Raw genomic sequence first — 16,314 nt, 5'->3', positions numbered from 1 at the left:
GTTAATTCACATCAGGCTTGTTTAGTCTGAGTTTTGAGAACAATCCAACCACTGTTACCACCCAGGCGGACTTCTCTCCACTCATTAACTTAGCCCACCATCCTTCCTCCTATAAACGCGAAGGTCTTTGAATAAGTAGCCAAGGTGAGTCATCCTGATCTCTTCTGTCCGCTTGCAAGCTAGTAGGAGGTGTTTTATTGTCTCTGTTGGTTTGCATTGTTACAGAACTCGCACGTGTTTGTACAGGCTTTGTTTCTTATTGCTAGGGTCTAATTTGTATATAACGGGTTAAGCCGAATCCTCAGAAATGTTTGTCGCACATTTCTGTCTGGGAATTTTGGCAAATAGGGTTTGATTTACTTTCCCTATATTGTATGGTAGGTCTCTGGTAAGTTTATAAACTACTGCTTCTTCCTGGGCAACCTCTTCTTTTTTTTTTGTTTTTTTTTTTGTTGCCTTGGATGGGTTTGACTTCACCACCTCTTCAGAGCTGCCCAATGTTTTCAGGAGTAGTATGTTCTTTGTTGCCCACTTGGTGAGGATTCTACAGGTCTCCATCTATTTCGTCTTTTATGGCTTCCAAAATTAACTGTGGTGAAGGTAGAATGCATTCTGTATAGCATTAGGCCATTGCGTGCAACTATCAATTCATGGACATTAAGCTCCATTCCCTCCGTATTAGTACCATAGGTACTGATTGTGGCAGCTTTAGTACGCTCTGCCAAAACCTGCCCTCTAGTTTTTGCCATACACCTTCCGGGATGTTGAGCATGGCTTCAACTCTGTACATTAAGCATGTAACGACTTTTACCTTGTAGAAATCCAGGATTGGTGTCAGCGAAAAGCGGCCTTATTTCCTGTCAATTGCTTTCGTTTGAGCTATCAATGATCTTAAATTTGCCTGAAGGTGCTCTTGCATTGGAATTTCCAAGGAGCTGTTGCTCAGGATAATACCCAGGCATCAAAAGCTCTTTACCTTTTCCAGAGGTGCTCTGTTAGGATTCTGTACGGCCATGAACGCGTAGTGTAGCCGTAGAATTCCTCAAGGTAATATAATCCTTGTGTGAGGAGAACCAAAGCACACCAGAAGATATTATCCAGAAGATGGAGACAAGTAGACGTCTGGGGACTGCACCGGGATGGTTCGATAGATGCACCGACGATGTTGGTTACCTGTAGGATAAGTTTACAGATATCGCCACAGGATCATAGTGCCAATCTGCTGAACTGGAGCAACAGGACACAAACACTAACCTGTGCTAAAACGTAGGTGGGGAGGATCACATACAAACACCTTGGAACACAAGTTGGACTTAATCTACAATAGATAACCAGGTAGAAAAGTTATATTACGAGAAACCAGTAAGACACAACTCTATCCAAAAGAACAGGAAAAGACTTACCACTGTGGTAGTACGGAATGAAGCAGTCTCTGGCCCAATGGAGGGGAAACTAGCCACGACAGCACGAGGATGCCTTAGCCTGAGGTGGCAAGTCTCTAGTCCAAAGGCCATCGGACACGACGGCACAAGGACCCCTTATGCCGGTCAAGTGGCACAGCGAGTAGTGCTCGCTTTGACATCCGTGCAGAGCTTGCTAAAGCAGGTTCGAATCCCGGCAGGCGCAAACTCGGACTTTCATCCTTTCGAGGTCGATAAATGAGAACCACACACCGTGGGTAATAATAAGCCACGCTCAGATACCTGAGGGTTTGTAGCTCTATATAAATGCGAAATTATTATTGGTCGGGAGATGGGTCACTGATGGACCGGAGGGTGCAGTGGAGGAAAACTTGTGATCCTCAGTGGAAAAGGCAGAATCCCTTGATGTGAGAACCAGGTGAGTTGTAACAGAATCCGATGAAAGATGAGACTGAAACAGATGGCAGTGCAAGGAAAAAAAAATGATAGTTATAGTCCGTAGGAACCGGAATTTCAGAGTGCTCTGTGGTTTAATAGGGTGTCGACAAATGTAACACCAGCGATCCATGAAACGAAAGCTAGTCCGGGATCTTGAGGGAAGGCAAAGCAGACAAGGGAGATGCAAGGACTATCCGTGAAACATGAATCGAGGAATGGCAACAAGCGGGTACCTTTCCGAGCAGACAAGGAGGAGGCAGGCAGACAGTCCGGGTCGCAGAAGCAGAGGTTCAGTAAAGAGCGGGCAACTTCCGAGCAGACAAGGAGAAAGACGAAACATGTCAGTGTAACAAACCGTAGTCGAGGATACCAAAGTTAGGTAGCGCAATGTCAAGAAACAATGGTCAGCTCAAATCAGAAGCACCGTAGCAGTGTTCTGCGATTGCTTAAGAATCTGCCATCACGTGATCGTCCATGACGCTGCACGTGACCGGAGCATGGAGGATGCTGTCCCAGTCTCCATGGCAACTAGAAACGTTCCGTGCTGTGAGGCAGAAACGCTGAGCCAGGGGTACGGACCGATGTTGGGACCTGAAACAAAGATCGGCACACATTCTACGTGGTTTCTGGCTTACAGAAGGAAGACCACATGGAGTCAGCTTGGGAATGCCAGAGCATTTCCTAACAGTTCCCTTCCCCAAAGAGAGCCCCACCCTCCTGGAGTAGCAATTCAGGAGCATGCACATTGCAAACAGGTTCCCAAGTCCTGTCCTCAGGGCCGTACCCTTTCCAATCAATCAAATACTGTAATTGGCCTCTAGATACCCTAGTATCCAGGACCTGCTGGACCTCGTACGCACTAGATCCCTGAACCACCACAGGGCATGGATGAGCAGATAATTGTGTAGAAAAGGGAACAGGGATTAACCAATGAGACATGAAACACCGGGTGGATCTTCCACCGTTCTGTTAGCCTCAAACATATCACCACCCGGTTATATACCTCTGTCACTAGATAAGGACCAACAAAATGAGGCAAGAGGGCCTTGCGGCCAGGTATTTTCAGGTCTTTCGTGGACAACCAGACCTGAGAACCCACCTGGTAACTGGGCGATGGAGAACGGTGTAGGTCCAATGCTGTTTTTGCCGTGGACTGAGCTTTTAATAAGTGCTATCTAACGTCATCCCACAACTTGACTCGATCACGTACACAGGATGCCTCTGCAGGCACGGTGCGTGGTAAGACCGGTGATAAAGGAAGGGAAGCGAGTGAAAACCATACAAAGCGAAGAAGGAGAGGACCCAGTTGATGTATGCAAAGAATTGTTATAGGCAAACTCAGCCCTCCCTAGCACCGAAAGCCAGGTGTCATGGTGTTGTAATATGAGGCAACAAAGGTATTGCTCCATAGTGGAGTTGAGACGCTCGGTCTGACCATCCGTCTGCAGGTGGTAAGCAGAAGAATATCTGTCATCAATCCCTAGCGGAGATGTGATAGCCATCCAGAATTTGGAGGCAAGTTGAGACCCCCTGTCAGAGACTATAATGGTGGGCAAACCAAAACGTTCTGCAAGAAAAGGTCTGTCAAAATGGGAGCAGATGGCAGACCCCTACAGTGTACAAAGGGAGCTATCTTTGTGAAGTAGTTGATGACTATCCATAACGTATTATAACCCCTTACAGGTGCTAAATCAACAACAAAGTCCATTGAGACCATGGTCCAAGGCAAATCAGGGATCGGAAGTGGCTGGTGAAGACCCACAGGTTTGGAGCGAGCTCTGTTCGCCTGGGCACAAATAGTGCAGGAAGAGATATACAAACGCACGGTCTTGTACATAGCAGGCCACCAACACCATCTCATGAGTAGATCAAGAGTTTTTCTTAGTCCTGGATGTGCTGCCACTCGAGAATCAGGACACCAGTTGAGTGCCTTCACCGGGTCTGTTCGTCAGGTAGGTACTCCTGACCCTGAGCATAAGGGAGACAGTGGACAAGATCCATGTTGAAGTCAGTAATCTCTGCAGGATCCGAGCGAACCCACTGCTGTAGTCTAGAATTCATAGAGGGCTGTAGAACACAACCACAGGCCACTTGGTTAGGAAGCACGAATGTACTCTGGTGCAGACCATGAATCAGCGGCATGAAGCCGAAAGAGCGCATCAGTATTAGAGTGTTTTTTGAGTATGGGCGGTACGTGATAACGAAATGGCAGGCCGAAAATAATTCATGCCACTGTGCATGTCTAGCCGTATTGCACTTCACAGAACGCACAGCCACCTGATTTCTATGGGCAGTTAACACTTTTACAGGTTCACTGTTGCCCAATAAATGGTGTTGCCAGACCAGGAATGTTTTGCGGACCGCCATGAGCTCTTTCTCTGTGACAGAATAGTTCCTTTCATAGGGGTACGTTTGCGTGAATGAAAGGCTACCGGATGGAGAATCCCAGAATCGCGACAGGCCTGAGATAATATGGCACCTACAGCCACATCAGATGCGCCTGCTTCCACCACAAACTGTAGGGCAGTGTTGGGGTGTTGCAAAACTGGGGCGGTTGTGAATGCCTTCTTCAGTGATTCAAAAGCTGCTTGGGCCGCCTTGTTCCAGGAAAAACGCAACTTGCTGCTAGTCAAAGCAGTCAATGGTGCAACTATACTAGAGAACAAGCGTATGCAATGCCTGTAGAAGTTCAAAAACCCCCGGAATCACTGTAAAGATCTCAAATCCGTTGGAACTGGCCAGGTCTAGACAACCTTCACCTTAACATCGCTCACACGGATTCCCTGTTTAGTAATGATATAACCCAGGAATTCCACGAGAAGACGTGAAAAACACACTACTCTAATATGGCATAGAGGCGATCTTCCCGTAATCTTGCAGAACCGATGACGCATAATGGATGTGAGTGTCGAGAGTCGGTGAGTATATAAGGATATCGTCCAAATAAATCACCACGTAGACATCCAACATGTCCTTGAATATGTCATTGATGAAATGTTGAAAAGTGGCTGGGGCGTTACAAAGGCCAAACGGCATTACACAGTACTCATAAAGGCCATACCGTGTCTACGCCCTGACAAATTCTTTTTTGTTTCATAATTTTTTATTATTCAAGATACAGATATTATTACATATGTTAGCACATTACAGACTTTGAGTATATCTGGTAAGCATAGAGAATGAACAAAGATAATAATTTTCAACAAGAAAGGGTATAACCATGTAGAAGATATATGAAATTAGATGCATTAAATTGAACAAGAATGGAGTAGCAATTGTAGAAAGTACTGATTAAACCTGGATTAGTATAATATATATCTGTAATGAGTAACTGATATGGAGGTATGAGTAGAGAGATGGGGAGACAAGACTGGGTAACAGACAGCTGACAAACTAGGTACAGAAGGGAGCTAGGTGGAGGGGGGGGGAAATGGGTATAAGATAATTATTGCATAAAACTGATTCTTATCTTACATTGATAATTAAAAACAAGCATTATTACATAAATATAATCATTCGATTCGTAACGTATGCATGAGAGTGTATATTCAGGAGCCATGAGCCGTCGCATTGAAACAGTTGAGATAACATGTGAAATAGTGCCATTTAGCGTTGTATTTAGAGATTGTATTGAGATTTTTTGCCATGCACATTTCCAATTTGTGAGTTTGACATAAAGCATTCCACCATGCTCTGGTAGAGAGCGATCGAAAGTCTTTCCAGTTTGCAGTGATACATTTTAATGCTATACATATGAGTAGGTCGTATAATCTAGCAGAGTCCGATGGAATTTGTGTTGTGATGGCTACACTTCCTAAGAATATGCTTAAAGGAGAAAATGGAACACTTACAGAGAAGATGCGCTGAATACATTTCCAGATATCGTACCAAAATTTGACAATATATGAACATTCAAAGAACATATGCATATAAGTGGCAGGAGAAAGGCCACATGACCAACATTTAGCGTCGTAGTTCGGGTTAGTCTTCGCTAATTTATCCGGAGTAATGAATGCTCTATGTATAAAGAAATAGTAGTGTTGTGTAATGTTAGCTGAGACTGATACTTGTTTGATTTTAGAAAACAAGCGGTGCCATATGTGGTCCTCAAACTTATATCCTAAGTCAAATTCCCATTTGAGACGAATAGGACAAATATTAAATGTTGAGGTAAGCATATTATATATTTTTGAGGCTCTGACCTCACCTGTCATGGTTAGCTGTAGTAGTCTAAAGGCGTCTGGGGAAAGAATCTTATAGGAGAAATGATTTAGTGCATCAAGGCAGGAGTTGATTAACTTATTGTAAAACTGAAAGTCAGTCTTGGGTATGTTGAATAAGGTAGAGAATTGTTGGAAGGAGAGAATAGAAGGACCATCTACAATGTGTTGGATGAATCTAATTCCCTTTCCAATCCATGCTTTACGATTGAGGATCTTTTTATTTATGACAATATTTTTATTATGCCATAGTAAAGGGGATAGATGTTTATTGGGATTTTTAGTGTGGGGGAAGAGAAAGGATTGTAGCGCTGAAACGGATGCTTTAATAGGTTCCGAAATGTTCCTAGGAGAATACTTAAATATGTATATATGGTCAGTGATATCGTGTGGATGAACTATATGTTTCTCTATTGTACACCATATAGGGATATCTGCAGATTCGGGATCTGTGAACCATTGGCGAGATTGTTTTATGAGAAATGCAGAGTGGTATAGCTTAAAGTCAGGGAATTTAACACCACCCATTTCATAAGGTGCTTTGAGTTTAGTTAGCGCAATTCTTCTGCTTTTTCCTATTCCCCAAAGAAAATTTAGTAGTATGGAATATATAGATTTGAAAAAGGAAAGGGATAGTGGAACGGAAAGGAGCTGAAGATAGTAAAGTACAATAGGGGACAGCATCATTTTGATAGTATCCAACCGCCCCCACCAGGAGAGGTAAAGAGGGGACCATTTGGATGTAAGGTCTTTCAGGGTGTCCAATAGTGTTTTTGTATTGAGTTTGATGGTTTCTTGAATTGTAGGGGCAAAACGAAGTCCTAAATATTTGATGGATCCACTACACCATTTGAGGCCAAAAGATTCAATGTCATGCTTGAGGCAATAGGGATTTAGTGGCATAATTTCTGATTTTTGTCTGTTAAGTTTATATCCTGATACATGACCAAACTGAGATAGAGTTTCTAAGAGGTTAGGTATATGGAATTTAGGGTTTTTGATCAGGATAAGAATGTCGTCTGCATAAGCAGCAATTTTGGTTATTGAGGTGCCTACTTGAATCCCTGGGATATTTTTGTTTAATCTTATTGATTCCAGCAACGGTTCCAGTGAGAGAATATATAATAGCGGTGAGAAGGGGCAACCTTGCCGTGTGCCCCTGAGTAAGGTGAAGAATGAAGAGGTTTGTCCATTTAAATATATAGCGGATTTGGGGGCTGAGTATAGAAGTTTTACCAGTGAGATAAATTTCTCACCAAATCCGTGCCAGCGTAAGGATTGGAACATGAAATTCCAGTCTACACGGTCGAACGCTTTTTCCGCGTCCAAAGCGATGGCAGCATATCCTTGTCTGTCTTTTTTGTTCTTAGCTACTAGACTAATAGCATTCAGTAGGAGTCTAGCATTTGAGGATATATTACGTCCTTTTACATAACCTGTTTGATCTGCTTTAATCAAATTTGGGAGGGAAGATTCGATTCTATTAGCAAGTATTTTAGCGAAAATTTTGCTTTCTATGTTGATTAGAGAAATGGGTCGGAAGTTACTGGGGAGGGACGGGTCTTTGTCGGGTTTAGGGAAAATGATCAGTAGAGCTTCTGAAAATGATCCAGAGGTGGATTTTTGCGATATAAAGTATGAAAAAAGAGTTTTGAGTTTTGGTGTCAATATATGGGATAAATTGATGTAGAATTCAGTTGATAGTCCATCTGGACCGGGTGCCTTGCCTTTGCCCAGGCTGTGGATGGCTTTAGTGATCTCTGAGGAGGTAATTTCGCTATCAAGGTGAGAAAGGTCTGATCTAGGGTATGAAGTACGACTAATGTTTTTAAAAAAGGATTCAATTTCATCTTTTGGAATAGAACATTCTGGAGTGTATAAATCCGCATAAAATTTTCTGAAGCATTCTAGTATAGCGTCAGGACGGTGATGAGATATGCCTTGAGTGTCTTTGATATGTGATATTTGAACTCTTTCTTTTTTAGTTTTTAAATATGAAGCCAGCACCTTGCCCGCTTTGTTTGAAGTTTGGTATATTTTTGTTTTATATTTGAGTATGGTTCCTGCTGCGAGTTCTGTAATTTCTTTGTTAATTTCAAAACGTAATTTTATTACTTGTCGTAAGTTTGTTGAGTTGGTGTCTGCGTAATAGCTTTGTTCTGCAAGGGTGAGTTTCGAGTAAAGGTCATCTATATGTTTTTTCCTAAGTTTTTTGTTCCTACCGGAGAGGGCCATTATGTGACCTCTCATGGCGGCTTTGAATGCATCCCAATTATTGACAACCGAGGTATCACCATCAAGATTGTTAGCAAAGTATTGTTGAATGAAGGCTTGAACTGATTGGTTAAACTGTGGATCATTTAGAAGGAAGTTGTTGAGTTTCCATCTAGTAGCAGTTTTGTTCGTTTCAGCAAGGCAGAAAGAAGTAATAACCGGTGCATGATCTGATATGATAATATTAGCGATTTTAGAGTCTATAATGGATCCAGATAGGGTTTTGGTTGCAAAAATATAATCCAACCGTGATAGTGTATTATGTGGGGGTGAATGGAAGGTATAGTCTAGTTGTGTGGGGTGGGATAGTCTCCAGGTGTCGATTAATCCTGTCTCCGCTAGGCATTGAGTAAAAGATTTATGAGATTTATTTGGTATGAATATGCAGTTGGATTTTCGGTCTAAAAAAGGATCAAGGACCTGATTGACATCTCCGCACATTATCAGATTGATGAAGTTATTTTTGAGTATCAATTGTTTGATTGCGGTCCAGAAAGGGGGATCTGGTAGTGTGGGACCATATATGTTGAGAATAGATACTTGTGTGGAGTCAATTAAAAGTTTTACCCAGACCCATCTGCCATTTGTATCTGCATCTTGATCGAGGATTTTGCAGGGTTGTTTTTTACTAATTAGTATAGCCACTCCATTTTTCTTGGAGATTGCAGGACTAGAAATAACCTCTTTAACCCAAAGAGATTTAAGTTTCATAGATTCTTTGTTAGATAGGTGTGTTTCTTGCAGGCAGGCTATTGTTGGCTTATATTTGTTTAAATGAGATAATACTTTGCATCTTTTGATAGGATTTTTACATCCTTTAATATTCCAGGTTATACACTTGAAGGTCATTTAGTCAGATACATAGTGATAAACATGCAACATACGACTGCGATACGATAATAGAATCAGATCTTTAGTAATGTTGTTAAAAACATATATACCCAGGTAATGACACAAAAGGATTGAACATTGAGGGTCTGGAAGGGGAGAAAGGGGTTTGATCCCATTTTGGGATAATTTAGGCAATGAAATACAAAAGGTTGTGGAGATCAAACAGGACATAGGATAAGGATTCAGGAGAAAAGAGATAACGGGGATAGGTATCGCCAACTGGGTCGCCAAAAGGAAAAGAGCGACCATCAGTGGAAGAGGGACACCCGAACGGCATCCACCCCATTTTGTTAGAGCAATTGGGTTATAGCTGCATTAGGTAATTACTAGTATAAACATACAATATAATAAAACACCTTTATCACGAATTGAAAGCTAGACTTCAGGTTGTAGTTGATGTGCTTGGCGGATTGGAGGTATCCATACCATCACACTTTAGGGTTTGTATGAAAGATCTTAAATCAGCTGGATCATCAAATATAGCTGTGCGACCCTCATGTGTTATCTTGAAGGAGCATGGGTGGTATAAACCATATCGGATATTTAATTGTTTTAGAGCAGGGCGGAAGGATAGAAAAGTCTTTCTTCTCAGAGCCGTGCTTCTGGCTACATCCTGTGAGATATATAGTTTACTGCCATGCCAGATAAGTGATTTACGCTCCCTTGCTGTTGAAACAATGAGTTGTAGTTGGGAATATTCCAATAGGTAGAATATCATTGTTCTCGGCAGCTGACGAGATGTGGAGGAAGTTGAAGGTTGACCTATTCTATGGGCCCGTTGTATGTTGAATTTTGTGTCCAAGGGCAAATGTAAAATAGCTGGTAAAAATTTTTGTAGGAAGGTAATAGGGTCGGATCCTTCAGCACCTTCTGTTAAACCTGAAATGCGGAGATTATTGCGCCTGCTGCGATTTTCCAAGTCTTCGTTGTGCCTTTGGAGGTCTTTAATAGATTTTTCTAACTGTGCTACTTTAGGGGATAAGTCTTCAAGCACTCCAACTCTTTTCTCTACCTCTTCCACTCTGTTATTAACACCCATCCACTTTTCATCCAGTTGCTGTAGCTTAGTATTGGTGTTTTCCATGAAGGGTTTAAGTGCCCTAATTTCCGCTAGGATGACTTCAATAGCAGGATCAGAGATTCCTAGTGGGGGTGGTGATTCACTTTTAGGTCTTTTCAGGTTTGTTGTGGAGGAGGTGGCGTCTTTAGCAGAGGGTGCATTTTTTTGGTTTGTTTTATTTGTTGCCATAGTTGGAGATTGTAAAGTAGACTTTGTCTTTATAGTTTTTATTACTGCGTCAAGTTGTAGATGAGTTTGAATATGACAGCTCAGTGGATAGTTTGCTTAGTTATATTTCCTCCTTGTTATAAAAAGATAGAGAGGTTTGTTGATTTGAGGGCTTGAATTGAAGGCTTGAAGACGTTTCGCAGAGACTCTTTATAAATATCATTTAAGACAGCCTGCAGTATACAATTATTACATCCATATTGTTTGTACTATGTTACTCTTATGTAAAGAGACCAAAATGGAAGCATAGAAGAACAATAAGGCGTATACTACAGAAATTTTTTGAATATGTTTCACAGGTAATGTTGGTAGCAGCAATCTTTCTGTGCAGTGTATTATTTGAAGAGGAGTCCACCAGTTTAGTAATAGAGGTGAGGAGTTTGGGGGCTGGGGAACATTAATCCAGGCTGTGGAGCTTACTGATAGGGATTGTTGAAGCAATTGTGACTAAAAATTTGAGAATACTGTTTTTATTTGTATTGATTTTCTGCATATATTCCTCAACATTTGCTTTCTCCCCTTTTAGCAATCCCTTCTCCCTCCACTCCTCACCTCTCCACTTTCTTTCGCTTTGTTTCTCCTTTTTGATTTAGAATTCTTCCTCAGCAATCTTTTTTTTTTTTTTTTTTTTTTTTTTTTTTTTTTAGAAGTGCCCACCAGGTGGCAGCGTCGTCTTGGGCACCCGTAGTATTAGGCCCAGGCCGGCGCGTCACGTGAAGCGCGACGCCGACCTTTACTTCATGCAGGGCGGCGCTTCTTCCACACTCTCTCGGAGTCTTGTCAGTGCGCGATGCTGCGAGCCGAGCGGCGCCTCCAGCTGTTCGGAACGGCGCTGAAAAACACCCGGTTGTGTTCCAGTCGTTTCGCGGGATACGTGCAGGGAAAAAGGTAAGTTTTATTTATATATAAGTATGCCTAATGCATTTGTTTAAGAAAATTATGAGGCGGAGTAGCGCGGTCAGGCGGCCATCTTCTTCGGCGCTTAGCCACGCCCCCGCCCTGACAAATTCTGACAAGGTTATAAGTGCTCCGTAGGTCAAGTTTGGTGAATACCTCCGACGAGCCCAATTGGTCAAGGAAACAGAGATAGGGGGAATAGGATATTGGTTCCTAATCGTGATCACGTTCAATTCCCAGTAATCAGTACAAGGCCTCATGTCGCCTTCTTATTTTGGAACAAAGAACATAGGCGAGAAGAAGTGGGTGAACGTGAGGGCCGGATGAAACCGGATTTGAGGAACTTAACGATCTACTTTTTCAAAAGAGCATCCTCCTTTACGGTCAATGAATAGACCCTACCAGCTGGTATTTTAGCCCCAGGAATGAGGTAAATTGGGCAATCATAGGGTCTGTGTGGCAGATACTCCTCAGCTCCTTTGGGATCAAACACGTCCGATACCTAGCCTAAGCATCCGGTAAGGAGACCTGAGTTAACGTTCCCGATAGTGGAAGCTGCTGTCAGTAACGGGCGACAGGGGTTTGTGGAAGCAAGAACGGAGGACACGCATGACTCCTCACAGTAGGCAGAGGAAAAAAAAACACTTCACCAGATCGCCAATTAATGCAAGGGTTGTGTAGAGTCAACCATGGCAAGCCCAAAATGACTCCTCGGAAATGAGGTGCAGCAATAACATCAAATGAGATGGTTTCCATGTTCCCGGTGCTGGTTGTCATGGTTAACATAATGGTTTGTTATGATTATGATATGATTGTTTGTTTATTTATATAGCGCCTATACACAATGTGTTTCAAAGCGCTTCAAGGCAAGGGAGGGAACAAGGGAAAATACAACCACATTCTTACAGGCCACGAACAGTAAGGATGTGAAATTAACTATCGTACTCGGCCTGACGACATTTTAGATGGTGCAAGAGCTAAGACATAGATAAGGAAGGGAGGGGGAGAGTGGGAAGGAAATGGAAACAGACAGGTGACTACCGTACTAGGCCTGATGACATTTCTGGTAGAGCCGGAGAAAAACAAAAGGTGAGGGAGAGGGGTGCAGAAAGGGAGGGGAGGAACAAAACAAGCGACTATCATACTAGGCCTGACGACATTTCAGATAGTGCTGGAGGTGTGGTGGGGAGGAAAAAACAGTAATGGGAGGGTGGAGGAAACAGACGAGGTTGCTATCATATTAGGTCCAGGGACAATTCTGATAGAGTAAGTGCATAGAAGAAAGTAAGGGGGGAAGATAGGAAAAGGGAGAAGGGAAAGGTGGAGAGAAAAGAGATTAAGCAGTCAACAAGAGTGGAGAAGCAAGCGTGGAGAGCGAATACAATTGCCGAAGTCAGTAGTAACACTTAATGTTGCGAGCCAGGATACAAGATGAAGATGGGACCAGCATGATTCAGGGTCACCATGAGTACAAGATGCAAAGGAAGTCCAGCATGAGATTTGAGAAAGAGTGACGCACCGTGAATGAATGAAGCCCATAAAAGTCAAATCCAGCATTGGCCACAAGACAGTGATGGTGAAGGAAGGCACCCGGTGGGCGTGGCTTGCTAAGTGGTGAAAAAGAGCGGGAAGCAGGAAGGCACCAGGTGGGCGGGGCTTGCTAAGTGGAGAAAAAGAGCTGCAAGCAGGAAGTTAGCAAGCCCCGCCCACCTGGTAACTTCCTGCTTGCAAGGTAAGCTACCGGCACCTTTCTTACCGGATCGGCAAACTACGAGTTCTGTGAGTAGGATGCGCTGGCAGGCACCCACTCGCAGACCTTCACGGATGCACCATTCATGAATGGTGCTGGTGCATCCGTCCTCCCCATTCCCATTGAGTCCAATGGGACTTGAATGGGAATGGGGAGTAATAAATTCCGGTGCCCGGCAATGGGGAATTACTGGGATCGCCAGGGCTGTAATGCCCCGGTGAGTCCCCATTGCCGGGTACCGGGAAAAAAAATGACTCCGGCGGCAGCTGTGAAGTTTTTCCTGCTACCGCCGGACTCATATTGAGGCCCAATGTTTGAATGTAATGCCAGCATGGCCTTAGCACCAGTCTCTTCCCACTGTGAAATTGGCAATGTCCCTAAATCTCATATCTGTTGTTGCTTCTTCAACAGTGCTGTTGGTCATGTGTTTGTGTTTGTAGCAATAAACATTCACCCCATGTTAATGAAGTCATAACTAATGGCGTAATAGTGTTTAAATAATGCCCACGATTGGTAGCAAACTGCAGACCTAGTGTGAAACACATGTCCCAATAGTTTATATATTGAAGTATGGAGAATATACTGTTAAAATCTTTAGTCCTCAAACCTGCCTAATGTTTTGTCTTATGCTCTTGGATACCAGAAGCTTCTAAGTAAAAAAATTGAATTCTGCTATTCCTGCTGCATATCCCCTCTGTCTAATTATATTTCATCATTGGTGCACACCTACTCTCCTATACTACCAGCTATTAGGGTGCCGTTCCCCAATACATGGCACTCATCATTGTTAAATCAGTAAATAACTAATGCACATCACTACTGTCAAGAACTAGTCTGCTTAATACATGTGATGCTTGCAATTGCGAACATGTTGAAATTAACAATATGCACCTTCTTTTATTTCAATAGGTGACTGATGCCCCAGAAATGCAACAAAATTGATTGTAAAATTCTCTGGACTAATGCATTGAAGGCTTCAATGATAGAACATGCAATTACCTAACATCTTAGGATGATACCATCTGGGGTACAGTTGTCTTTTCAGAGTATTCAGGAACTGGGAATGAGAAGGCTATTGAATACATAAATGTTTACGTCCATTCAACACATCCGTGGTAACATCCAGCAACATAGAGCTACAAAACATATCTCGAATGATAGATTACTGAAAAATTGTGTTTGATGTACAGTACAAAACAGCCTTTTTGTTTTGTCTTTTATTCCTGACAGAACGCTATTTTATATACATTGTGAATGTAAAGGTAATTTGTTGATAGGAATTGTCACTAGAAATTACCTGCACATGAGAAAGCTCATCTGCATTCTGATTCCGGAAATGTTTCAGTGAAAAGGGTCCTCTTATTAAGCTTCTGACAAAATATGCTGGCGAGAAACCTTACCAATGCAAAGGATGTGGGATCCAGAACATACATATTTCCCACACAAAAGCATAGCTGAAAAAGCTCATACATGCACTAAATGTGGGAAAGGCTTTGTTCAGAAGGGACATCTTATTCGACACCAGACAACACATACAGGTGAGAAACCACATGAGTGCACTGAATGCGGGAAAGGATTTGTTCAGAAGGGACAGTTTATTGAACATCAGAGAACACATACAGGTGTGAAACCCTATGAGTGCATTGAATGTAGGAAATGGTTTGCTGCGAAGAGACAGTTTACTCTCCACCAGCGAATGCATACAGGTGCGCTACCTTATCAGTGCACTGAATGTGGGAAAAGCTTCATTTTGAATGGAGAACTTGTTTGCCACCAGAGAACTCATACAGGTGGGAAACCTCATAGGTGCACTGAATGTGGGAAAGGATTTGTTAGGAAGGGACAGCTTATTAACCACCAGAGAACACACACAGGTGAGAAACCTCATATGTGTACTGAATGTGGGAAAGGATTTGGTAGGAAGGGACAGCTTATTAACCACCACAGAACACATACAGGTGAGAAACCTCATAAGTGCAGTGAATGTGGGAAAAGATTCAGTTATTTATTTTTTTTTTTTTATTTATTGTTTGGCTGTATAGAACAACCTTTCAACAATTACAAAATAGATAAAACCATATCGAAAACATATTGCAATTCAATTCATCTATATATAACACATTTTTTTTAAATTTTGCACCTGACGCCCAATATATAAAAGAGTTTTATAGCAGCAGCATTTTGCTTTTTTTTTTTTTTTTTCCCTTTCTTTCCCTTCTATCATCATTCTCTCAAGACAGCATTCACAATCACCTTGGATATATTTCGTTTAAAAAGCCCGTTGTAGCTAATCTAATTGACATTCTCTTTGTACCAAAAATCAGTAGCCATAATTTTTCCATATCAGTTACAGTTTGCGTTGTAAAGCAATGGAAATAGTATTTACAACGTATGACATATAATGCAGGACAGTAAACAATAACATGTTTCAACGTTTCTGCGTTTGCAGGATCTAGACAAAAGCGACAGATGTTCTCGCTGGCATCAATTAGTTTTCGCCTAAATAAAATATCCCTTGTGTGCCACAAATTTAGACGGAAACGAATATAGTCATCTCTGAATTTTGGAGATGGATATTTTAAAATGTATGGTTCCGCAACTCTAAATTTTTTATGACCAAACTGGGCAGTGTTCCAATCTTTAGAGTGGGAACATTTTTCTAAGGTATGTATCCAGTCTTGCCGATATAATTTGGTTTTAGCCTGCGTTGGATTATGAATTAAAATATCTACGGAAATGTCCGCATCTGAAAGGATATTCATAGCTGTGTTTAACCAGCGTTTTGGGTATTGATGATCGGAGTACAGTAAGTATTTACCCAAGATACCAGATATGTCTAGACATTGTAATGACAGAATGCATTTTCTCAACAAGGCTATCAATTTCCATGCAATAGTACTGTATAGCGATAGCAGCCCTAATTCAAAACGAATCATTGCAATGGGGACACAGGCAGGCAAATTAAAAATTGAGCGCCAATATTTTCCTTCTAATCGATCCCACACTGAACGGGGCAGGATCGATGCAGCTTCAGAGCCATACGAGATAATGGGTTTTACTTTCATGGAGTAGAATGTTATTATATGATTGCATGTAAACTTTCCAAATTTATATAAGATGGCCTTAGATTGGGAA

At 42.1% G+C, this 16,314-nt stretch overlaps 1 pseudogene; it reads left to right on the top strand.

Annotated features, from left to right (window-relative positions):
* LOC138515411 (zinc finger protein 850-like) overlaps nt 1-16,314 on the top strand; it is a 108,885-nt pseudogene that overhangs the window by 85,280 nt on the left and 7,291 nt on the right.

This window comes from Ambystoma mexicanum, chromosome 6q (genome assembly GCF_040938575.1).
Source record: "Ambystoma mexicanum isolate Mex_15411 chromosome 6q, UKY_AmexF1_1, whole genome shotgun sequence".
In the NCBI taxonomy this organism is placed as follows: domain Eukaryota; kingdom Metazoa; phylum Chordata; class Amphibia; order Caudata; family Ambystomatidae; genus Ambystoma; species Ambystoma mexicanum.
Note: the sequence above shows the minus strand (reverse complement) of the source record. Positions and strands in the feature narration are given on the sequence as shown.